The 24,035-nt window shown below is 43.1% G+C and overlaps 1 protein-coding gene across 2 annotated transcripts in view; it reads right to left on the minus strand.

The window, feature by feature from the left end:
* Positions 1-24,035, minus strand: part of HPN (hepsin) — a 167,975-nt gene that overhangs the window by 86,437 nt on the left and 57,503 nt on the right. The window contains exon 1 of one of the 2 annotated variants that reach the window (XM_063942228.1): positions 2,136-2,155. The exons of the other annotated variant lie outside the window; for it this stretch is intronic. The gene's annotated coding sequence lies outside the window, so the exon portion shown is untranslated. Of the gene's footprint in view, positions 1-2,135; positions 2,156-24,035 lie in introns of those variants that run through there. 2 annotated transcript variants of the gene reach the window in all.

Genomic DNA, 24,035 nt, shown 5'->3' on the forward strand with positions numbered 1-24,035 from the left:
TAGCACACAGCTACGATCATCTCGGAATGACCCCCATTGTTATTTTTTAAATGTAATTAAGTTTACACATTTTTAAAACTGTATTGACATATTTTATAGAGATTTGCGCAGATCCCATTTTTTGGTGTTGATTATAATTCATCATCGTGTTTTGGTTCGGATTTGGTTTTTGGTTAGGTTAAAAGTCGACAATCATTGATAAAAATCAATTAAAATCGATAAAAAAAACAATTAAATTATGTCATTTTTGCAATCCAAAACCAGAAATTCTGATTTCAAATCCAAATTCCGGACCATGAGAAGATCTGATCCGGGACTTGGTTCGGATCAGATCTCCTCAGAAGATCCGGACGGGGTTTTGGTTTGGTTCGGATCCACAAAATGCAGGTGGATTCAGATTTCTGGAGAACTTTACCGCACATCTCTAATATTTTATTGAAATTAAAAAATTTATTCCTAGGGAATGTCTCAGAACTCGCCCCCACATATCCATAGGCTGCCATTGTAACAGTACCTCTCACTTTCCCCCAGTGTCAATAGATACACAGTGGCACTACCCCCACCACCTAGTGGTGTTTCATACCCAATGTCCACAGGTCCTCACTGTGACACTTATGTATCAATATAAACATACTGTATGTATATACAGTAATAAACTAGGGGTATTACCTTCTTCCAGATCCCCACCTGTTGCCATTACACCACCATCAAGCACAGTGCAGTGGTGCACGTGTTAAAGGATATTTATCATCAGTCCCTATAACCATGTACTATAACCCACAGAAGCCAATCAGATGTCTGCTTTCATTTTCTCCTTTGAATTAGCAAAAACAGTTGCTCAGAATGAGACTATTGTTATAGAGTTGCCAGTTTTCATAAAACAGACCTAACTATAAACATAGAAACATAGAATTTGACCACAGATAAAAGCCACTTGGCCCATCTAGTATCTCTATGTACAGTACATGCACACAGTTACACATTAGGGTTAATATTTGTCGGGAGCCAATTAACCCACCAGTATATTTTTGGACTGTGGGAGGAAAACGGAGTACCCAGAGGAAACCCACGCTAGCACGGGGAGGAAATACAAACTCCAGACAGTTAGAGCTGTGGCGGGAATTCAACCCATTACCTCAGTGCTAAGAGGCAGTAATGCTAACCACTACACCATCCGTGCTCCCAGAAGTAATAACTAGTAATAATATTTGCATGAAAGTGTATGTAAAAGACAATTATATTCTATTGACCTCGGGGTGACATCATTTTTTTGTATAAAGATGGCTGATTCAGCGTAGTGCATGTTTACATTCTAAGGGCCTGAAGGATAATTCATGTTCTTGGAGACAAGAAATTAGATAAAAATCTGGTAACAGTACCAATTTTCAGAACATTTTAAGAAGAATAAATCTTGAACAAGGTTATATGAGAATTACCTTTAAAATAAATTTGGACTGCACCAAACACCCTAATCTATCTTCTGAGAGTTAGCTATTTAGGATTGACTAACTCATTAACCTCAGCAACTAGGGACCTAGAAGCTGTGAGAGGATAAGTGTGGACTACAGCCAGCTCCAGGTGTGCATTACCTTAAGGGGAGTCTAGAGACTGGTAATATATCTAACATTTGCTGATGTGGCACATTACACGACCAAGTTCACTAACTTTTGTGATGTTAGGATACTGGGTTTTAGTTCTTTTTTATTTCCCTGTGTTTTATTTTCATTAAAATTATAGCAATATAATCTGTTTGTCCATATTTGTAGTATTCTTTTTTTGTACCAACAACATTTTCTGGATTAAAATTCACTTTAATCTAGCGTATTCTAAATGTCTCTTGTGGAACTCAAAGCTACGAATTTATGAGTAAGTAAGTGTGAAATATTAATATTTGTACAGGATGTTTAAAGACCCTGTTAAAGTCTTTTGTAGTGGCAGAGGAGATTTTGTATTTATCCTAAGTGACCGAAGTGTTCAACCCTTCATGACCCAGCCGTCTTAAATTATGTTATCTGAGGGCAGGCTGGAAGTATGATAGTATGGCCCTATTATATATATATATATATATATATATATATATATAAATCCACAGTTTGTCATAAACTATATCTTTGCACACACTTTTTTTTACTCACATTTCTCCAACCATTTCTGCTTCGTCCCCTAGCTGTTTGCAGTAGAGATGAGCAAAATGCTCTGCAAAACATTTGTCGTTACAAATCTGTTTTGGAAGCTTTCATTTATTGGAATATGGCCATAAGTGCTCCAATTACTATACTATCCACACCACACAGCACAATGACTTGACATCGCCGTGTCACAGCTGCTCTTATACATCCATGAAATGTCAATTTACACCTCTGCGAAATGGCCTGTTCTGCAGCAAGACTCAATTTCCACAAAGGCTCAGTCTAAGGTTACACAATTCCAACTTGCAGCTTATTTACTTCCATGCCTTGATATTTTGCTGCCCTCTACTGGTTGATAACAATATATAACTGAGCGGTGAGGTGCATGACATATATGAAGTTCAGGTTTCTGTAATCTGAAAACAATGGGCCTAAAGAAAAACATAAACTATACTTCTACAACTGTAGCTTAAAAAACAATGTTATATTAAGACAAATATAACAAATTAGTGAAATTTACATTATGGGGGTCAATCCAAATAACTGCGAGTTCATAGTGGCGCACATAAGTGCGGCTGTTTGCTACACTTATGGTATCTCCAGACTTGCAGATTTATGTGTGCAGCCCTGTACTGCTGTGTATAAAAATCCAAGAGTAAATGGTGAGCTTGGGGCCGCGACATGTGAAAATTGTGGTGCCGTTGTTGGCGTTTCAACGTCGCTGCTAATACAACTCACCCCCTTCACCGGTAATTGGATTGACCCCTATGTTTTGTTAAACTGTTAAAAAAAAATTGCATTTTGAGTAAAAAAATGTATAATAATTCTATGTAATATATATATATACATATATATATATATATATGCTTACGGCTGCCCAATATGCTGTCAGTGTCTACCATTGTAAGAGTGGCTTCTGTGACTGAGAGTGAGCGATTGTAAGAGAACATTTTTCAGGAGCTATAGAGAAAAATGTTACTCAAATCGCTAATATTTCGTGAGGAAGACCTCCCCACCAAGTGGGCTGTTGTCATATAGCTCAACCAAGGTAGGGTTCATACCAACCTCCAAGCAACTTAACAGTGAACCTACAGTATGTGCCAGACATGACATTAACGCAGAAGTTCCACATGCCAGACCAAACTACCATATTTACAGCAGGTAAAGACTAAGTGGTTTGTCTCACCTGCCTGTTTAGCTTATACAGTAACTCCTTTCCTCCACGCCATAAGTATCCAACAACCTCAACCTCCTGGCAATAACAGAAACATGGCTCACACAGAGGCTGCCTCACTAGAGACTCTGTCACACTAGTCTCAACTTCATCAACACCCACAGGATGCAGTCAATGAGGTGGGGTTAAAATGTTACTGCCCCAATATTACACATTCACAGTTGTTCCCGATATGCCATTGCTCATAATGCTTTTATGTATTTGGTCAATAAAAGACAGGACTATAGGCTACAAATCATCGAATGGCTGAGCAGGTTCCAGTCTTACACCTCATCCAGCTGGTTTGGAATGAACAAGACAGAAAGATAGCCCCCCCCCCCTCCCCTTCCCCCACCCGGTGGGCCCTACTGCCTGGTGGGACAATCCCTTCCTCTAGGGATCAAGTTCCAGATTGTACATTTGCATTATCTATTATATATGTTACATTATATTGCACAGGACTATGGTGTATTTTCTACAGTGCATTGCTCTTATTAATATAGTACATTATAGTGCACTAGCAGTATTTACTATATATATTTATCAAGGGGCCCAGACCAAGCTAATGGTTAGCCAAGCCTGTAAGCATGGGCCCCTATCACTGCATTTCCCCAGTGGGCCCTTCTTACCCCAGTCTGACACTGATAGCAGATGTTAATATTTAGCTTGATTCAGGTAGAAATTTTTAGTGTTCTCTGCAGCCTGTAGTTTTTGTTTTTTTATTTTTTCAAGATGTAGGATGCAATGCATTTTTTAATGCATGAAGGAGATTAAACATCCAAGCCTGGGATTGCTTTCCTCCGGGCAGAGAAGGGTTAATGGTTTCTGGAAGGCTTTGTTGTGAGTTGGGGTGAAGTCTGGTTATCCTATGGAGTGGGAGATAGTGGGTGGGGTTTTAGGTCCATTTCAAGTTCGCTCTAGGAATCCATCTTAAGGAATTGTTTCCTCGTGGATTTTGACCCCCATCGCTCCTTACCATGTGTAGTCGTTATGTTGTGGTGTCAGCTTTTGTGGCAGGAAAGAATGGTTTCAGTTGCCATCTGTCTTTTGGGCTTAAGGTGCTCTTTCCTCCAATACATGTCTTAGGCTGATTTTACCCTACCGTGGTCAGCGGCACCAGGTGGGCCTCATGTTGTTGTGTCATTAGGGTGGGAGGTGGAAACCTTGGGTGTGGTTATGGGGGCTGGCTGCACACCACCCCTGTGGTAAATTGGTGTATGCAGTTGGCGATCTTGCACTGTGGGGACCGTTCTTTCTGGGCCACCATACTTTCTTTCTTTCTTTCTTTCTTTCTTTCTTTCTTTCTTTCTTTCTTTCTTTCTTTCTTTCTTTCTTTCTACCTTAAATAGTTTCGTTTTAAATAAATAAAGATGACCTAACTTTCCCCTTATGCAAGTCTCCCTGTCTTTATTTATAAGGGTTAAGGTAGTATTGTTTTGGCCTTTCTCTGTCAGGAGGAGGCATTCATCAGGTGATGGGGAGTTTAATCTTTATTGAAGCATTGTACTGTAGATAATATACAATCAAAACATAACACACAAAGTAAATCTTGTACAGGAAAATAACTTGAGGCATTCAGCCATGTGATATACATGTTTGTATCACAGTTGAATCAAATACTTAAAGGTATAAGGCTGGGCAATATAAATAAATAAAATCATGTACACTACATAAGAAAGTTATAATACAAGTTACATAGGTATAGTGTGAGGATACCTACATCTGTAAACAAATAGAATAGACATAGAATAGGTGTATAATTGTCAGGCCATTTAGGTTAAAAAAAAAAGTAAATAAAAGATAAGTAATAATGTAAGTCTCTCCCCCGTCCACCACCCCCAGCCCTGAGAAACTCTGCAATTCCCACCGCTCAGACAGCATTTAAGTTGAGTTCAATAGGTGGATCATTATCTATCAGGCATTATAGGTACCAAAAGGTATTATGGAGACAGTGATGAATCCGACATCTCATCTCAATGGACAATGTGGTATTATAACTCTCCCAAATATAAAAAAAATCCATCTTATGTTCCTTATCCAGTGTTACCTCCACTCAATCCATACACAATAAATAGAAAATTTTTGATCTAAACAAGAATAATGATGGAGGAGATGGGGAAATTCATGTAGTTTTGTTTTGCGAGCAGCTTCGCTAATGGCCAGGAGTATTCGCTTGTCTCCTTTTACTTATTGAAACATTGGCCGGCAGTAGACCAAACAATGCCCATTCTGCAGTGAAAGGGAGGTAATTAACCAAGTGATCTTCAGCATTTTGCGTGACCTGGAGCCTAACAAATGTATAGAGCCCAAACCAGTGAAACAAATCTGCGTTGTCTGCCCCCAACCTGTAGCATGATTGAGTGAGGAAACTTCTATGTGGAAAAAGATATGCATGGTGGAACATATTCAAAAACATTTCAGTGCACATGGCCGATTTCTCATCTCTGCTCAAGACTCTAACCCCAAACGACTTTTTAATACATTTAAATAACTTTTTATCCCTCCCTCACCAATCCCACCAGCCACTGTCAGTGCGCAAGATCTCGCTTCCTATTTCAATGACAAAATTGATAATTTACTAGATGAAATGGTAAGCTCTTCCACAGCCAGTGACCTGCCCAATTCCCTGCCTGAACCCTCTAACACCTTCTCTTCATTTGATCCCACAAATGAAGATGAATTATCTGCACTCTTCTCATCTGCCTAATCTACTACCTCTCCTCTAGATTTTATATCCTAACAAATTAGTAAAGCTCTGTCTGCTGTGCTCATCCCAACCTTAACTAGCCTCTGTAATCTCTCTCTCTCTCTCTCTCTCTCTCTCTCTCTCTCTGTACTGGTATATTTCCTTCTCTGTACAAGCATGCAGTGATTACTCCCATTCTGAAAAAAATAAATTCTGACCCCAAATCTCTTTCAAACTACCGTCCCATCTCTCAGCTCCCATGCCCCTCCAAGCTACTTGAGAGACTTGCCTACACTCGCCTCACACACTTTCTTAACTCACACAGCCTACTGGACCCACTTCAGTCAGGATTTCGTGCCCAACACTCCACAGAGATAGCACTGACTAAGGTAGTGAGTGATCTGGTCACTGCTAAATCTAAAGGACATTACTCTCTACTTATTCTCCTTGATCTCTCTGCTGCTTTTGACACTGTTGACCACTCTCTTCTCATACAAATACTACAATTCCTAGGTCTTCAGGACACAGCCCTTTCTTGGTTCTCATCCTACCTATCTAATAGCTCCTTCAGTGTTCGTTTCTCTGAATCTATCTCCTCTTTGCTACCTCTTTCAGTTGGAGTACCACAAGACTCAGTCTTAGGTCCTTTGCTTTTCTCAATCTATACCTCATCTCTTGGTAAACTAATCAACTCTTTTTGATTTCAGTATCATCTGTATGCAGATGATACTCAAATCTACCTATCCTCCCCTGATTTGTCACCATCTGTATTGGGCCGTGTCACTGAATGCCTTTCTGCCATTTCATCTTTGATGACATCTCACCTCCTCAAACTTAATATTTCCAAAACGGAATTCGTTATATTTCCACCAGGCAATAGTAGATACCACCTGATATCTCTATCACTGTTGATAACTCAGCAATCATCCCTATCCCACAAGCTTGCTGCCTAGGTGTCATTCTTGACTCTGAACTGTCCTTTGTTCCCCACATTCAATCTGTCTCAAGATCATGTTACATTCATCTAAGATACATTTCCAAAATACGACCATATCTTACACAAGACACAGCAAAAACTCTAATCCATGTCTCATTATCTCCCACATTGATTACTGTAATAGTCTCCTGACTGGTCTTCCCAAACATAGTCTCTCACCACTACAATCCATTCTGAATGTAGCTGCGAGACTAATCTTCCTCGCTAGACGTTCATCGTCTGCAGATCCGCTCTGTCAGTCCCTCCATTGGTTACCAGTATTCTACCATATTAAATATAAAATACTTTTACTTACATACAAGGCTATTAACCAAACTATGCCAACTTACATCTCTTCACTCATCTCAAAATATCTCCCTACCCGACCTCTCCGCTCTGCACAAAATCTGCATCTCTCATCCACACGTATTACTTGTCCCCACTCAAAATTACAAGACTTTATCCAGGCTTCACCCACTCTGTGAAATGCCCTCCCACGCATAATAAGACTTACCTCTAGTCTCCAAATCTTTAAATGTCCCTGAAAACTCATCTCTTCAGAGAAGCCTGTCCTCCAAGTGTAACTATGGGGATCGCAGTAACCCACATAACCTTTAATGCCTCCCTATCTTATTACATCCTCTCTGTACAGTCCACACATAACCTCACATATCTTGTCTTTCTTAACTCTCACACCCTCCTGACACCTGGCCAACATTGCGGGGTGATCATATCATACAACCCATTAAGAACCTAGCAATCTGGTGTACTATTATGCAATAGATAGCATCTATCCTTGTGTATCAATGCCTATTTACCTATAGATTGTGAGCAGGGCCTTCCTACCTCTGTCTGTCTGTTATTACCCAGTTTTGTCCAATTACTGTTGTTCTAATTTTAAAGCGCAACAGAATATGCTGCGCTATAGAGGAAACTGTCAACCTTCAGTCGAGTCAGCAAATAGCACATTAGCATGCCATATCCCCCTCACAGAATGGCCACCCCACACAAATCCTAATTGATGAGGAGAGAGCAATTCCAGTCGAATCAACTGTAGGTGATCCGCCAAGATCTTTGCGAGAAGTTTGGTGTCCGTATTTAAGACACATATGGGTATGTACGAATAGATAATGGGTATGCATGAATAGATTGGGCCAATTGGGGTTTGGGGAGCAAAATAGTAGTTGTGCATGTAAAATACAGGAAAAGGGTAACAATTGATCAATAAATCATTAAATAGAGCCGCCAAAGCCGGTGCCACTTGCTGCTGCAGGAGCTTGTAATAATCATTAGAGACCCCATCTGGACCAGAGGACTTGCCCAGATGTAACTTCAACATGGCCAATAGCCCCTCATCAATGGTGACATCTTCACTAAGCAACTCCCTTTTTATCTAATACTCCAGTAGTATCTACTTGCAGTGGATATAACAATAAAGAATGATACTTACTCCCACTTTCAGCAAAGCAGTGTCAGAGTGGTTAGTTCATTCCAGACAGCAAAAAAAGCAGAGTATCCCAAACATGCACATTTGCAGATTAGCAGCGATAAAACATACACAGTTTTTGCAGCTTAGAATATTCACATTGATTTTAATTCAAAAAGTATCTTGACGGATATATACTCTGAGGAACCACAGTAACTGCATTGTCTTACAATGGATCAATGAGATCAAATTATCTAGAGTATTCCACTTGGCATATTATATGCAATTTTCTAAGTTCCAGGCAACACTTTATCCCTTTTTCAGTCTTAATATCCACAGATCAAATTAAATAATTGGCCAAGGGAAGGGGAATTCCAGAATCAAGTGTCTTCGTTAAACTATGAGTATCACCACTTAAGGAGATTCCCCTGGGGACCATCCACACAGTGAGTCCAGACACTTAACACAATCCAGGTCAGAGCAAAAGCAGAACAATATGAGACACTTTAGGTACAGTTTCTCAGACCTCTGTAGTGTGGGCACATGAACAGTCTCTGTATCTATGCTTTGTGGTGGAACCTTATGGAAACCATAGCTTACTTAAAAGACACAATGAAGAGACAGAAGGATTTGAGAAAGCCTACATCCACAGAAGATCTGTGGTTAGTTCTCCAAGATGTTTGGAACAACCTCCCTGCCGAGATCATTTAAAAACTGTGTGCAAGTGTACCTAGAAGAATTGATGCTGTTCTGAAGGCAAAGGGCGATCACAGCAAATATTGATTTGATTTAGATCTCTCTTCTGTTCATTCACTTTGCATTTTGTTCATTGATCAAAATAAACTAACACCTCTTTTTTTGAGAGCATTCTGACTTTGCAGCATTTTTTCCACACCTGCCTAAAACTTTTGCACAGTACTGTATATGCAGGTTAATTTGCACTTTAGCCATTATGATTGTAAATGATCTGTTTGCACTATCTGTCTGCTTAGTTAACATGCATGATTAAGTGAATGGCAAGCAGCATTGTGCTGTATGGTATCCGGTCTCTAGGTTGACCACACTTATGTCGACAACAGTGTCGGACTGGGGTATGAAGGGCCCACCGGGGAAATGCAGTGATAGGGGCCCATACTTAGGGGTGTGGCCAGCCAACAAAGGGTGTGTGGCCAGCCTCCACAGAGGCTTGAAATACACAATAGTCTAGTGCAGTGTAATGCAACAGATCTACCATGTATAATACAAGTGCAGAGTCCGGAACCTGATCCCTAGAGGAAGGAGTTGGGGCCCTCAGGCAGTGGGGCCTACCGGTGGTTTCCCCGGTACCCCTGTGGGCCAGTCCAACCCTGGTCGACAATGTCTAGGTCGACCACTATTGGTCGACAGTAACTAGGTAAAGAAGGTTTCTAGGTCGACAGGGTCTCTAGGTCGACATGTTATAGGTCGACAGGTCAAAAGGTCGACATGAGTTTTTCACAATTTTTTTCTTTTTTTGAACTTTTTCATACTTTACGATCTACGTGGACTACGATTGGGAATAGTAACCTTGCCCGAAGCATGGCGAACGAAGCGAGCCATGCGAGGGGACACGGTGCACTAATTGGGGTTCCTGGTCACTGTATGGAGAGAACGTCACCCAAAAATAATAAAAAAAACTCATGTCGACCTTTTGACCTGTCGACCTAGAACATGTCGACCTAGAATCCCTGTCGACCTAGTTACTGTCTAACAATAGTGGTCGACCGAGACACTGTCGACCTAAGTATGGTTGCCCCTCCTTACCACACCCGTGCTGTATGGCGTCAGTATTGGGGTTTTCAGTCTGCGCAGCTGGTTTTTCTAACGCATTTCATACTTTGTGTACTTTACCAAGGTAACTTATGGCGGCAATGAGAGGTCCTTTTATGTAACCAGGCTTCTTAGAGGTGCAGAAAATATCAGAAAAGAGCTGTAACATTATCACTAATCTTATAATAGTATTGCTTTTATTCATTTTTAATGCTTTTTTTTATTGCTTTATTGATTTTTTGATTCAAGCCAGTTATTCACAACGACCTCTGCAGTCTGCCTGGACCAATATGTAATGTGTAGCGCTGACTCTCATGTGTCAGACTTCCATTTCTCTGTAGAGTGTAAGCTTGCGAGCAGGGCCCTCTTACCTCTCTGTCTGTCCGTTATTACCCTGCCTCAATTTATACCTGTTCTGTTACTAACTGTAAAGTGCAGCGGAATATGCTGGTGCTAAATATATACAGAATGAAACAATCCTAGTGACAACCTCTCACCCCCTGAATTCTGCCAAGGTCACTGGATACCTGGTAAAACCATGGTCTTAAATAGGCACCCGCAAATCTGTAGCTCTGGCTATCTCTGTACCCCTGTGTGTAGTTTCACAGTTAGCATCATAATTACTTTCACTTAGAGATGAGCTGGTTCGGTTCCCAGAGAATCCCCAAACTTCACGCTCCGAGCCCAGATCCGAGTCCGGCTCGGGACTTCCAGCCAGACTCAGAAACCAGAACCAAGCAAAACATCATCATCCCGCTGTCGGAATCTCCTGGGTTTTGGATTCCATATAAACAACCACATGTCGCCGCCATTTTCACTCCGGACTTGGAGAGTGAGGGAGACAGACCTCTGTCTCTCTGTGGGTGGTGGCGTGGGGTGGGGTTAGTGTGTGCTCTGTTGGGGTGCTGCTGTAGTCACTGTGGTGTACCTGTGCTGTGTTAGGGGTGCTGTCCTGGCTGTCACTGGTGTTTCATGTGATGTTACGGGTGCTGCAGCTGTACATGGGTGTAGCTGTCCTCCTGTATGCTGTAAAATATAGGGGTGATACTGTTAAAATAACATTACACTGGACCCGTATGCTGTAAAAATTCAGGGCTGCAGTTGTTTAAAAAAAGCACACTGCTCCTGTATGCTATAAAATATAGGGGTGATGCTGTTAAAATAACATTACACTGGCCCTGTATGCTGTAAAAATTCAGGGGAGCAGTTGTTAAAAACTAAAAGTACACTGGCCCTGTATGCTGTAAAAATATAGGGGCGCTGCTGTTAAAATAACATTACACTGGCCCTGTATGCTGTAAAAATTCAGGGGTGCTTCTGTTGTTTAAATTAAATAACACTGGTCCTGTATGCTGTAAGAATACAGGGGTGCTGTGAAAATAAAGGGCACTGTTCTGTGTGCTGTAATAATAAAGGGGTGCTGTCCTTTGAAATGAAGAACAACAATTTGGTGGAAAAAATAGAAGAAAATCAGGAACCACTTCCAGTACATAGTACTAGTGCTGAAGCTTCTGCTGCCACCTGTCATGACATTGCAATTCCATCAACGTCGTCTGCTAAGGCCGATGCCCAATGTCATAGAGGCCATGTTAAATCCAAGAAGCAAAAAATAATAATCAGAAAAAAAAGGAATTATCTGACGAGAAACGTAAAATTGGCAATATGCCATTCACGATATGAAGTGGCAAGGAAAGGCTAAGGCCTTGGCCAATGTTCATGATTGGTGGCTCAGCTTCTCATGAGGATGGAAGCTCTCCTCCATCTTGAAACATTTAAAAAATTAAGCTTGTTAAAGCACAGGAAAAAACAACTGTGTATTCAGAGATTTCACAAATCCCCAAGGAGAGTCCAAGTGTATCCGCGGTTGTGATGTCTAGGCCTGACCTTCCCAAGACTGTATGGAAAGAGGATGCTCCTACCACCATTTGCACACCCCCTGCAAGTGCTGGGAAGAGCACCGCCAGTCCAGTTGTTGATATTGAGGTTGAGGATGTCACTGTAGACGTACACCAGGATGAGGAGGACATTGGTGTAGCTGGCGCTGAGGAGGAAGTTGATGATGAGGATTCTGATGGTGATGTGGTTTGTTTGAATAAGGCACCTGTAGAGACAGTTTTTGTCCGTGGGAGGAGAAAGCCAATTTTCATGCCTAGGCAAAATACCAAAAAAGCCACCTCTTTGGTGTGGAATTATTTATCCACAAATCCGGACAACAGGTGTCAAGCCGTGTGTTGCCTTTGTCAATCCGTAATAAGTAGGGGTAAGGATGTTAACCACCTAGGAACATCCTCCCTTATATGTCACCTGCAGCACATTTATCAGAAGTCAGTGTCAAGTTCAGAAACTTTGAGTAAGAGCGTAAGCAGTCCACTGACACCTAAATCCCTTCTTCCTGTTGTACCCAAGCTCCTGCAAGCCACACCACCAACTCCCTCAATGTCAATTTCCTCCTCAGTCAGGAATGGAAGTAATCCTGCAGGCCATGTCACTAGCATGACTAAAGAGGCCTCTCCTAACCGGGATTCCTCCGGAGGATCCTTGAGTGGTATGCCTACTGCTTCTGCTGCCGCTGCTGTTGTTGCTGCTGGGAGTCGATCGTCATCACAGACGGGAAGTCGGAAGACCACTTGTACTACTTAAACTAAGCAATTGACTGTCCTACAGTCCTTTGCGAGGAAGATGAATATTACAGCAGTCACCCTGTTGCAAAGCGGATTACTGAGGCCATAACAACTATGCTGGTGTTAGACAGTTGATGGAAGTACTGTGTCCCCGGTACCAAATCCTGTCTAGATTCCGCTTCACTAGGAAAGTGATTCCTGGACTGTACAGAGACATTAAGAAAAGTGTCCTCAGTGTCCTGAATAATGCGGTTGTACCCACTATCCACTTAACCACGGACATGTGGACAAGTGGAACAGGGCAAACTAAGGACTAAGGACTGTGACAGCCCACTGGGTAGATGTATTGCCCCCTGCAGCAACAACAGCAGCGGCACTGGTAGCAGCATCTCACAAACGCCAACTCATTCCTAGGCAGGCTACGCTGTGTATCACTGGTTTCCATTAGAGGCACACCGCTGACAACCTCTTATGGAGGGACATCATCACACAATGGCTTACCCCACTTAGACTCTCCTGGGGATTTGTGATATCGTACAACGCCACCAATATTGTGGGTGCATTACATCTGGGCAAATTCCAGCATGTCCCATGTTTTGCACATACAATTAATTTGATAGTGCAGATTTTTTTGAAAAATTACAGGGGCGTGCAGGAGATGCTGTTGGTGGCCCAAAAAATTGCAGGCCACCTTCGATAGTCAGTGACTGCATGCCGAAGACTTGAGCGCCAGCAAACACCCATGAACCTACCCTGCCATCACCTGAAGCAAGAGGTTGTAACATGGTGGAATTCAATACTCTATATGGTTCAGAGGATGGAGGAGCAGCAAAAGGCCATTCAAGCCTATACATCCACCTATGATATAGGCAAAGGAGGGGGAATGCACCTGACTCAACACAGTGGAGAATGATTTCCATGTTGTGCAAGGTTCTCAAACCCTTCGAACTTGCCACACGTGAAGTCAGTTCAGACACTGCCAGCTTGAGTCAGGTTATTCCCCTCATCAGGCTTTTGCAGAAGCAGCTGGAGAAAGTGAAGGAGGAGCTAATACGGAGCGATTCTGCTAAGCATGCGGGACTTGTGGATGGAGCCCTTCATTCGTTTTGCAAGGATTCAAGGGTGGTCAATCTATTGAAATCAGAGCACTACATTTTGGCCACCGTCCTCGATCCTAGATTTAAAGTCTACGTTGTATCTCTCTTTCCGGCAGACACAAGGCTGCAGAGGCGCAAAGACCTGATGGTGAGAAAATTGTCAACTCAAGCTCCTCCTTCATTTTCTACCGCAACTTGGGCTGTGAGGAAAAGGATAAGATTTCCTAGCCCACCTGCTGGCGGTGATGCAGGGCAGTCAGGTGCAAGTTTGACATCTGGTCCTGACTGAAGGACCTGCCAACGATTACTGACATGTATACTGTCATTGCATATGATGCTGTCACCATTGAAAGAATGGTGGAGGATTATATCGGTGACAGCACCCAAGTAGGCACGTCAGACAGTCCGTATGTATACTGACAGGATAAAGAGGCAATTTGGAGGCCCTTGCACAAACTGGCTTTATTTTACCTAAGTTGCTTCCCCTCCAATATGTACTCCAAAAGAGTGTTTAGTGCAGCCGGTAACCTTGTCAGCGATTGGCGTAGGAGGTTACTTCCACAAAATGTGGAGAAGATGATGTTCAGCAAAATTATTTAAAAATTCCTCCGGGAAGACCTTTACCAGCAATTGCCTCCAGAAAGTACACAGGGACCTGTGATGGTGGATTCCAATGGGGATGAATTAATACTGTGAGGAGGAGGATGTACACACTGAAGGGGTGAGGAATCGGAGGATGAGGATGAGGATGACATCTTGCCTCTGTAGAGCCAGTTTGTGCAAGGAGAGATGAATTGCTCCTTTTTTGGTGGGGGGGGATTAATTGCTTCTTTTTTTGTGGGGGCCCAAACAAACCAATCATTTCAGTCACAGTCGTGTGGCAGACCCTGTCGCTGAAATGATTGGTGTGTTAAACTGTGCATGTCCTGTTTATACAACATAAGGGTGGGTGGGAGGGCCCAAGGACAATTCCATCTTGCACCTCTTATTTTCTTCTTTGCATTATGTGCTCTTTGGGGCCTAGTTTTTAAAAGTGTCATCCTGTCTGCCACTGCAGTGCCACTCCTAGATGGGCCAGGTGTTTGTGCCGCACACTTGTGTCGCTTAGTATGGTCATCCAGCGACCTTGGTGCCACCTTTAGGCCTAAAAACAACATTGTGAGGTGTGAGGTGTTCAGAATACACTGGAAACAAGTGGAAATGAATGTTATTGAGGTTAATAATACCGTAGGGATAAAATTTCTCCCAAATTCTAGGATTTTAGCTGTTTTTGTTTTTTCAAAAATCATCCAGATCCAAACCCAAAACCCAAAAGGGGGGTTTTGGCAAAACCAATCCAGATCCAAAACACGAGCGGGGATGCAGATCCAAAACCATAACACAAAACCCGAGAAAGTGTCCACCGCACATCTCTACTTTCCATACAGATTTCCCACAAGCACAGATAGACCATTTATCATGTTGTATAATCACCATTATAATGGCAATCCTATTACATACGTGGGTCCTGTTTATCAATTATTATTTGCAGAATATCCTCCAAAATTACCCATTCTCTGCGAGTACCCACAAATAATAAGTATCCTCTGAATGTAGCTATGGGGAACCGCAGTAGGATCCCCTGATTTTATTCACAAAAACAGGCCCCACAGAAACCTATGGCACTGCTTTGCTGCCGAATTTACAAGCACCAGAATCTGAAGATGGCATTAGCCTTTGTAGCCTTTAACCACTTGCCTGGCATGGTGGCATCAGATGTGAGTACACCAGGCTGGGCTTTACCTGACATGGTCGCATCTGATGCGACAAGTCAGAAAGTGTGTCTGCAGGAAGAGAATCTTCCTGCAGCTTCCGCTCTCCAGAGGGACCTCATGGTCTCGCTGCTTCCTGGTTCCCTCCCCTTTTTGCTTGCTGTGCTGATTGGGTAGACCGCAGGACACCCTGGCTGCAGACATCAACAGGCGCTGGGGAATGTTAAAATGCAGCCCCTTATCATCCCTCTTGACCTCCAGTGGCTACAGGGAGCAGCTAGTGTCGAAAATGCAAATTAGCGATGGTCGCAATATTACGAACATAGATGGTTGCGATGTTCCAACCATTGATGTTTGTACCAATGTTTAGTTTTTTTAAATTGTTGCTTAAAAAAAACGAATTCAATCAGTTAAAAAAAAATTAGAGCTTTTTTTGGGAAAAAATATTAACTAATTTAGTGGTTAAGCTAAATATTGCAAAAAGCAGAGGGAGAGGGTTAGGGTTCTGCACATGCCCAGTAGTGTAGCGGTCACTGGGAAGTGAAAGGAAAGTGGTCACTAATGTGATATCTTTACTTTTACACTTGGGGTCTGATTCATGGGCGTAATTCAGATTTGTTCGCACCCTAGCTATTTTGTGCAGCGCTGCGAACAGATAGACGCCGCCTATAGGGGAGTGTATTTTAGCTTTGCAAGTGTGCGAACGCCCTATACAAAAACATTTTGTGCAGTTTCTGAGTAGCTCTGACCTTCCTCAGCCGCTGCGATCACTTCAACCTATTCAAGCCCGGAATTGATGTCAGACACCCGCCTTGCAAACGCTTTAACACGCCTGTGTTTTTCCAACCACTCCCAGAAAACGGTCAGTTGACACCCACAAACGCCCTCTTCCTGTCAATCTCCTTGCGAACGGCTGTGCGAATGGATTCTTCGCTAGAAGTAAGGCACAACGATCTGCTTTGTAACCATACGGCGCGCCTGCGCATTGCAGAGCATGCGCATGTGCAGTAGTTACCTGATCGCTGCGCAGCGAAAAACGCTAGCGAGCAAACAGATCTGAATTAGGCCCCATGTTCGTAAAGATAGCAAAATAAACAAGTGACTTTTTTCTGGAAATATTTTATTAGATACACGAGCAACCAAGAAAGACATACATCTGTACAAACCAAAGACAGAATCTCTACTAAACTGTAAACATGCGCCCCAACTTTATACATCATAAAAAGAGTCCAATTTCTCATAGTCCATGGAGAAAAAGCCCTATAACAATAACAGGGCTTCAAAATAAAAGCAATAAAATGGGGCCACAACCAACAAGAAACAAAAACAACACACATTTATATATTTACAACACAAGCAAAGAAGAACTGAGCAAGAACTTCAAGCGTATGTAAAGCCATACACAAAAAAACAACAACCTTTAAACATCTAAGGGAGTGTAAAAGGATAGCAAAAGCCAAAGTCAAGAGAAGCGCCCAACTTTGGCCACCCACTCAAGGGGGTTTGAGGTGACGCCATAACCTGGACCACCCCACGGCCTCCATCTGACATCTCTCCAGATCCCTTATCTTCCAAACCTCATGCAGAATATCAGCCACCACATCCCAGGGGAATACTTTTTGCTGTTAGGGTCTCCTGCCCTGTGCTGCCACGTCGTCATGGCAACCGGGAGACAAGTGCTAGCGGAGTGACCTGAGCGCAGCTGATACTCCGGTTCGGGTCTTTTGCTGTGCAGTGGTTACAGGCTCTGTGCACGGCAGGGGATCCGGTGCTGGTTTTTGTGCCCACAGTCTGTGAGGTCTGAGTGGGGCGTGGACAGCACCTGCTTTATAAGGCCTCTTCTCAGGTTAAGCAGATGCTGCTGAATCTTTGTTGGTTAGTCAGTTCCTGAAAGTTAGCCAGTACTGTGTAGCTTTGTATTTGTTGTTGCTTACTGCAAATAGGCCTGGGGATTTGGTACTACACTCTGCCAATCCAGACCTAGCAGTAAGACTGGAGTCAGTCGTTTAGCTTGCTGGGGTTCTTTTACTACTCTGTGAACTTAGCAAGTTTGCGGCTGTATTCTGTCAAAGTCAGAAAAATATCACGATGCACACTGCCATATTTGCACCTCACACAGGTCTGCGCTGCGCATGCGTGCGCTCTCCCGTGCGTGCGCATACTCGCTGTTGCGGGCACCCGCGGGCGCGCGGTATGTGCATTTACGGTAGAGTTCATGTGTTCGTAGCGTGCGACTCAATCGTTACATATTTTCACTATATAATGTATTTTGTAGATCAGGGTCCCTTTGATAGATTCTGAAAGTTTGGTTAATGTAGAATGTTCATGGACAGAGAAATCCCTCTTTGTTTGATACGAAGGGTCAGACAGGAGTAATACAGTGGTGTTTAGTATCCATCGGAAGAGTATTTAATTAGCAATATTCCGGTGTTGGTTTGAAGCGGATTAATCGCTCGTGCGAATAGTTATGGACATAAGAAGTTTATGTCCATTTACTATTATTTGCACTTACTTATCCATGCGGCGGGAAACCTAGTTTCCCACCCACCTGAGCAGTTGGAAATCGTCACAGCCCACCTGTATGAATCAACCTATGACCTTTTGTTATAATGCGAGGAGGAATTCCTGTGTCCAATGAACAATGAGATTGTAGGGACCATTGAATTGTATTGTGTGTGGGGCATAAATAGACGAGCCGATCACATCCAGCTCACTCTTCAACGGTTATCATTGCTGAAAATCGGGAGCTGGATGTCCAGAGGCGCATGCGATCGTTTCCTTTGTGCGTAAGTTTTCTCCGCAATCATATTGTCTTTCTTGTTGTTATGGGCCATATCTCTCTCTCTCTCTCTCTTCTCCTCTTTCTCTCGTATTCTCTTAAACGTAATAGTATTGTATTGTATTTCCTGTGTAGTTATCTGGTTAGGTAGTCTATGTTATATTGTAGTGTATGACTTGTATTGTATTAATTCTTTTGCAAGTATAACATTCATAATATATATATTAGGCGTTGGACCCTAAGCACGGTATCTGTGTATTTCTCATAGTGTTAAGTATTCTCAGAGCGTCGGTGACGCTCAAACAGCTTTTAAGTTAATAAGGTTACACTGTGTTGCATCTACACCCTATCTCTACACTAAGGTTTTACAGCATATTACATTGTTTATGGTTTAGATACAAAGGTTTAACATTGTGAGCGTCAGCGCCGCTGGTGATCTCCTCGTGGTCCCGAGCGTCCGCTACGCTATAGCGAATCATTACGTTAGTCGGCAGCCAATAGCGTGCCTGCCTGTGATCTCTTGGCCGTGAGCGAACGTGACGCTTGAGCGTCTCGACTACGGCTAAGCGATTGTTACGCAACGAGCGTACCCTTACGGTACTCCATACGTAAATAGCGTACAGTGTTCTTAGACCTCATAAAGGGTTTTATATAAGATAAATATTTAGCTTTATCAATTGGCGGCTCGTCCTGTCCTTCACATATCTCTGCTAGGTAATTTCAGCAGACATTATCCATCAGCAAAGGGCGGGAGATCATATTCTTCGCAGTGCTGACGGGATAAGCGTCTGCTTCGCTTAGTAAAGGGTGCTGAAGGAATCCGGAACCGGAGGTAAGAACAACACACTAGTGTCTTTTAAAACTGTTTATTTCTGTCTTGCGTACACACGCACATATCTGCATTTCTTTTTCATTCGTGTATTTTCATATATCACTCTCCTGTTTGCCATTTTAAAATTGATAAAACGTGCTAAGAGAGATTTGTCGCTATTTCATAGTTAAAGTGTAAAAGTAATGCGTTAAGGGATAAAGTGTAAAGCACACACGCAGCTCTACCTAAAGGTAAAAGGAGAGATTGGTGTGTTGCGCGGTAGACGATCGAGGATCATCTACATTGATAAACGTGTTAGTTGTGTTACGGTGGACACTGGTTTTGTGTACGCGTGTCTCTAACAAAGGGCTGAGACTCGCGTACGCAAAGGCCGACGCACGCAGCGTAAATTACGCAACGGAGCGTCTGGGTACGCCCACGTAACTCAAGTCACACGATAGTGTTGATTTTTAAGTAACGCAACAGGCGATAAGTAACGCAACAGGCGATAAGTAACGCAACAGGCGATAAGTAACGCAACAGGTGATAAATAGCGCAACAGGCGATAAATAGCGCAAATCTATTTTAAATCCGAAATTTAAATTAACAGATCCTTCTCCAAATTTACAACACATCTGGTCTAAAGAAAAATTTCTGCGCAGAAATAGAAATAGAAACAAAAGTGTGTATGTGGTGAGTGAGTGTTTGTTTTTACAATTTTGGGGATTGAACCACAGAAATCACCGAGTTCTCGTGAAGGTACATACGTGTAAGTGACATACATGGTGGCTAGGGAGGCATCTCTGGTTAAACATAGAATTTGAGCATTAGAGTGTAGCAGACCAGGAGGTCATACTGTAACAGACCAGGAGGTCAGACCAGGAGGTCGCATAACAGACCAGGAGGTCCAGGTACAGCAGACAAGGAAGTCCGCTATAGAGACAAGGCACAACACCAAGAAGGGTTGGTGCGACACCCATATAGGACAATAAAGCTCAGGCTGAAGGAATTTGCAGCTGCTGAATGTCGATTCCACTGGTCGCTCCGTACATAAGATTAGTTGCTTATGTACTGAACGATTGTACCGCACGTAATTGTGTGCATTAGTTAGTAACCTGACCAGTACCATTTGTGTACAAACCCGGTCATAAACGCTATTTGTACATTCTAACGTGATTTGTGTAATTTTTTATTTTATCCAAAAAGGGAAGTTCTCTGGTCACTCAGGAATTATCCGACAACCCCACCTTTACTGGAAAGGGTCAATGCTCTGCGGATCACACCCACATGTTCCAGTAAACTCAGGTTAATAGGGGCCCTGGGTCGAGTACGCCAGCACTATATCAGTGTGTGGGCATATTGGTCGGCGTGGGCGAGTGAGTGAGGTGCTCGGTAAACTTCACCGTCAGCCTATCTTTGAATATTTTGGTTTTTTTAAGGGTTCGCAACACCTGCAAATTATGGGGGCCAGTTGTTCAGGAAGGGGGCGATCAACCTCGGTTCGGGTTGATTCTGTAAACCGACCAGTCGGGTCGGCAAGGTACGTAATGTGTGAAAAATACGGAAGGCACACAGAAATTTTATGTGATGAATGGGAGAAAATGACTGTACATGACGGGGAGAAATTCCCAAGAGTAGGTAGCTTCAGCCCAGAAGTGTTAATGAATTTAAGGAGAAGGATATGTCTCATTAAATCAGCAAAGAGACGAATCAAACATTATGATTATTTGCAGCTATGGCAACAGGAGGGTGAAATACAGAGAGGATTGGCTCAGGCGGCGGGATCTGGCCCTATCAGGAAACTGATAGCCACGGCCCCGCCGCCACCATACATATCAGGAGAGAAATTGGTTGCGGAGAATGAGGCATCAGGGGGTAACAAACAGGCACTTAGCAACTGTATAAATGTTAAGGATAATGTTAATAAGTTAACCCATGCAAGTATTAACCCGTGCAAGTTGTACCCTGTTTTGAACTTTCCCCAGGAGTGTGATCAAGAGGACGAATCGGCAACAATATCGGCGCTCTCTCTAGCAGCCACCATATCAGAAACAACAGTAGGCACGGCCCAACCCATAAGATTAGTAACAAAGCCCCCTAGCGGAGGGACAGGTGAGGTCGTATCAACGGGTAAGTACGGCACCATACACTATGCTGAGACTATTTCACCACAGGCTGTAGAACCTACACAGAATGATGTTGTTAGAATTAATCCTGTTAAGGTAATAGTAGTGCCAAATGGGAAAACGGACACTTCAGGAGTCACTCCTGTTAGGAACATTGCCATGTACAGCCCGTTTTCCCGAATGGAATTAAGGACCATAGTGTCTGAATTCCCTGACCCCAGAAAAGACTTAGTTGCAAGCCAAAAATACATCAGAGACCTAGGAAACACTTTAGAGCCCAATAACAAAGATTGGCAGGTATTGCTGAGGGCATGTTTACCCTCCAATGTCGACGCAGCTCAATTTTTAGCTGACTGTGGACTGGATCAGGATGTACCTCTTACAGATGTGTACAACAAAGATAACGTAAAAAGAATAAATTCACAGTTAAAGGAGTATTTCCCAGCTGTAGCCAAATGGAATAGAATTTTTTCCATTAAACAAAAAGAATCGGAAACAGCTGCTGATTATTTTCACCGGGCATTATTAGAAATGGCAAAGTACACTGGCATAGAGGACATTAGGACCAATGCAAATCATCAAGAAGTAGCAGTAACTGTGCTAATGGATGGTTTAAAAGAGGCATTAAAGACCAGGGTACAGACCACACAACCATGTTGGCGAGGTCTGTCGGTGGCTACTTTGAGAGAGGCTGCTATTGATCACGACCGGAATATCACCAGACACAGGGAGTCGCAAGGTGATAAGTTAATGTCAGTAAGTATACAGGCCCTGACCACAAAACAGCCTGTGTTTATATCACCAAACCCTGTGGGTAAGTCAAAGGTGGTAACATGTTATTTTTGTCATAAACAGGGACACATAGCACGAGACTGTAGAGCGAAAAATTCGCAAAGATCATACCAACCCCCTAGACAACGACACGACACACGACATTGGGAGCAAGGTCCGCAGAGACGGAGTTATGAGCCACATACAGGGGAAACAAAAAGATACCCCCCGAACAGAGACTGGCAAGCCACTGGTAGTTCCCATTTAACCCCTTCACAAGTAGTTGCTGCCAGCGGGATTCAGGGAGGTCACCATACCCAATAGGGGTGTGGCCATACCTGTAATCTCCAGCCAGTAAAATTGATTGCAAATCTTGGAAGTGAACCAGAAATTGCAATTGATGTAGCTGGTAAAACATTAAACTTTCTTGTAGATACAGGGGCGGCCAAATCAGTGATAAATTCGACAGTGGGCATGAGAACCACTGGTAAGACAATTCCAGCCATAGGGGTAACGGGAGTAGTCCAGCACTACCCTGTTAGCAAACCAGCCGAGATTACAGTAGGGCCTTTACATACCAAGCATTCCTTCTTGCTGGCTGCATCGGCACCGACTAATCTCCTGGGAAGAGACTTATTGTGCAAAATGGGGTGCGTCATTTATTGTACTCCTGAAGGTGTATTCTTGGACATACCTGAGAATCACGCTCAGGAAGTGCGAGACATGTTAGACTCCCCGTCAAAATTAATGTCACATACCATTATGACAAATAGGACTCCATCCCAAGTAGAGGAAATGACATCCCAGATACCAGAGTCACTTTGGACTAAAGATGGACAGGACACTGGATTAATGGCAAACGTAGCTCCGGTAGTTGTACAAGTAAAAGATGGTAGGATAGCTCCAAAAATCCCACAGTACCCTCTGAAGCCAGAGGTGGAGTTAGGAGTGTATCCCGTAATAGAGCGCTTGCTACAACAGGGCATTCTGGTAAGAACGTCCAGCACTGCCAATAGTCCCATCTTCCCTGTGAAAAAGAGTGGGGGGAGGGGTTACCGGCTAGTGCAGGATCTAAGGGGGATTAACAAAATAGTTGAGAGTCAGTTCCCCGTAGTGCCAAATCCAGCTGTCATCCTTATGCAAATCCCTCCCACTGCGAAATTTTTCACTGTTATTGACCTCTGCTCCGCCTTCTTCTCGGTACCTCTGCACCCTGACAGCCAATATTTGTTTGCATTCACATACAGAGGAGTCCAATACACATGGACTCGATTACCACAAGGTTTCATAGACAGTCCAAGTATCTTTTCCCAGGCTTTGCATGATTGTTTACAGTCTTTCCAACCAGAGAGTGGATCAGTATTAATACAGTACGTGGATGATCTACTACTGTGTTCTGATTCATTGGAAGCATCCCTGAAGGATACGAAACAGCTCCTGTTTCATCTTTCAGACACAGGACACAAGGTTTCCAAAGACAAGTTGCAATTATGCCAAACTAAGGTAAAATATTTGGGACACTGTCTAACACAAGGACTGAGACACCTGACCGCTGATAGAATTCAAGCAATTAGAGACATGACTCTGCCACAAACCCAGCAACAGATCAGAACATTTTTAGGAATGTGTGGGTATTGCCGTAACTGGATCCCAGGGTTTTCCATTCTAGCGTTACCTTTGCAGGAGATGGTCTCCTCAAACAAACCTGATCGGATTTCGCATACAGACGAGTCCGAGATGGCATTTGAGAGACTTAAACAGTGCCTAACGCAGGCACCAGCATTAGGTATGCCAGACTATGGGAAACCCTTTGAGCTGTACGGAACAGAAAGTGCTGGTTGCGCGGCAGGCGTCTTAACCC

Source organism: Pseudophryne corroboree, chromosome 10 (assembly GCF_028390025.1).
Source record: "Pseudophryne corroboree isolate aPseCor3 chromosome 10, aPseCor3.hap2, whole genome shotgun sequence".
Taxonomy (NCBI): Eukaryota; Metazoa; Chordata; class Amphibia; order Anura; family Myobatrachidae; genus Pseudophryne; species Pseudophryne corroboree.